Genomic DNA, 2,638 nt, shown 5'->3' on the forward strand with positions numbered 1-2,638 from the left:
AAAAAAAAAAAAAAAAAAAGAACTCATAGTGTGGGGTTCTAATTAAATACAGGTAGGTTATTTATTGGGTGATAGTTTCTCCATTTACAGAGTTATCACAGAAAGATTATAGATGATCTAGAAAATACAAATTGGGGGTGGGGTGAAGCTTGGTCCTGTCCTAGCTGAATGTGCCAGGCTTTGTTAACTCCCCATGGGAGGTCTTACCCTTTCTGAGGAGCAGATGGGGCTGGGTTGGGGGATTGTGGATGGAGGAGGATGAAGAAGGGAGGGAGTGGGAACCATGGTTGGTACATAAAATGAATTAAAAAATTAAGTAAAAAAAAAACAAAAACAAACTAGCAAAAAAGAATACAAATCAGCAAAATGAAGAAAGGAAAGATAAAAGTAAATTTGGAGGTAGCTGTGGTTGCCCTCTGAGATGGGGACACCCTTGCGTGCGTGCGTGCGTGTGTGTGTGTGTGTGTGTGTGTGTGTGTACTGAAAGTTCTAAACCTGCCTACAGCCTGTTTAATATGGAGCTCATTTCTTTCCTGTTAGTGGTGTGAATAGGACTTTGGGATGGGTTGACTGCCTTTATTTCTTATTGATTGTATACTAATGCATTTTATGCGTAGTAGATAATTCATTTACCTAGTTCACTACTAGTTAATACTAGCTCATTGCTAATAATTTATCATCATAAATTATGGTAATATTTAGTTAAGAGAAACCTCACAGCTAAACCTTACGGAGGTCATTTTCACCCAGTTATATTTTTCGGTATTTTCAGGTACAGACATGAAATTGCTCATGATGGGCAGAGGATTTACATCTTGGGAGGAGGGACTTCCTGGACAGCCTATTCCTTAAACAAGGTACTTTTTTTTCTTCTTAAAGAAGTAAAAAATAGGGCTGGAGAGATGGCTCAGAGGTTAAGAGCACTGGCTGCTCTTCCAGAGGTTCAGAGTTCAATTCCCAGCAACCACATGGTGGCTCACAACCATCTGTATTGATATCTGGCGCCCTCCTCTGGCGTGCGGGCATACATCGAGGCAGAATGTTGTATACATAATAAATAAATAAATAAATCTTTTAAAAAAAAGAAGTAAAAAATAGTGGGAGACAATGGACTGAAGCCTGTATCTTTACTAATCAGGATGATTCTGTTAGTTATTTGGATTTTCAAGCAGCTTCATCAACAGTTGTTCTGTGATAGAAGGTTGAACTCAGTGCTCCTGATAGTCACCGTCATCACTGCCGAAAGTCTTTGTGAGCGTGTGGGGGAGGACGAGCACTAGAGAATGTGTAGCTCGCCAGGCTTCTCAGAATGTCACACCCCTTGTCAGTGCACGCTTAGGGCTGACACCACTGACTCCAGAGAGCCAGCTCCTCCTCAGGGCATTTCACAAATGTCACAGTTAGAAATCCCAGAGGCGATCTGTCAGGTGACAGGTGCTTGGACCTTTAAGGGGTTTGTTGGTTTTGTCTTACTCTCTTACCAGTGTTGCTTTTCTTTCTGGCCACAAGAATGCTTCATGCTCTCTGTAGAGATACAAAAGGAGGTAGACAGCACCCAGCACTGAGAGGCAGGCATGCTTCTCTCCTCATTCCAGCTTCTTCTTTTCACTCTTTCTAAAACTGCTCAAAAAAATGTTTATTTTAAAAATCTGATGTCATGGAAATTAAGATTACAGCTATTTACTTGTACATATATATTTTTTTTCTTCCAAGATCCACGCATACAACCTTGAAACAAATGCATGGGAGGAGATTGCAACAAAACCTCATGAAAAAATAGGTAATTAAAAGTATTGATTCATGTTTTTAGCTAATGTATTTTATACTTGTTTTGGGGGGGAGGTAAAGATAATTTTCTTAAGTGATATAGCACATAAAATAGTTATAAAAATGGTGTTAGAAGTTATTATTCTTCAGCTCTCAGTTGTTATTCTCCCTTAGCAACTGAGCAGAGAATTTTTAACATGGATAACTGAGTTATGTGGCACAAGTGGAAAAAAAAAACACACGAGAAATGAGAAATGGAGCTTAGGGGCTGGAGAGATGCTCAGTGTTTAAGAGCTCACACTGCTCTTCCAGAAGACCTGAGTTCTGTTTCCAACATCAGGAATTCACAACCTCCTTTAACTCCAGCTCGCATTGTGAGTTTCTCTGTGGATCTTTGAGGCACACATATGTGATATATACACATACTCATACAAGAATGATAAAAAGAATAGATCATCGGAACCGCACACCTGCCCGTCTGAGTCATTGTCATGTCCCTTCTCCTTTCTGACTTTCTCTGACTTCTCATCAGGAAGGGTTGGAGGGCTAGCTGTTGTTCTCTTGAATAATGGAATTCCTGTATTTATGTGTTCGACAGGTTTTCCTGCAGCCCGAAGATGTCACAGTTGTGTTCAAATAAAAAATGGTATGGAGTCTAAATAAAATTTTGATTCATTTCTGTAGTCTTACCTGCTGAGAATGACTGATTTCCTGGTTAGCTCCTCTAAAGGGGTGCATAATTTTGGACCACACTGATTTCTTTTCTTTTCTTTTCTTTTTTTTTTTTTTTGTTTTTTTGAGACAGGGTTTCTCTGTGGCTTTGGAGCCTGTCCTGGAACTAGCTCTGTAGACCAGGCTGGTCTCGAACTCA

The 2,638-nt window shown here is 39.9% G+C and overlaps 1 long non-coding RNA gene across 1 annotated transcript; it reads left to right on the forward strand.

The window, feature by feature from the left end:
- The first annotated feature begins 350 nt into the window (after positions 1-350).
- Positions 351-2,518, forward strand: LOC126496394 (uncharacterized). Its single transcript, XR_007590347.1, has 3 exons — positions 351-857; positions 1,714-1,780; positions 2,366-2,518. It is a non-coding gene; the product is annotated as an uncharacterized lncRNA (long non-coding RNA).
- The last annotated feature ends 120 nt before the right edge of the window (positions 2,519-2,638 follow it).

This window comes from Alexandromys fortis, unplaced genomic scaffold, assembly GCF_014885135.2.
Source record: "Alexandromys fortis isolate MF-2015 unplaced genomic scaffold, M_Fortis_MF-2015_v1.1 scaffold_3810, whole genome shotgun sequence".
NCBI classification, from domain to species: domain Eukaryota; kingdom Metazoa; phylum Chordata; class Mammalia; order Rodentia; family Cricetidae; genus Alexandromys; species Alexandromys fortis.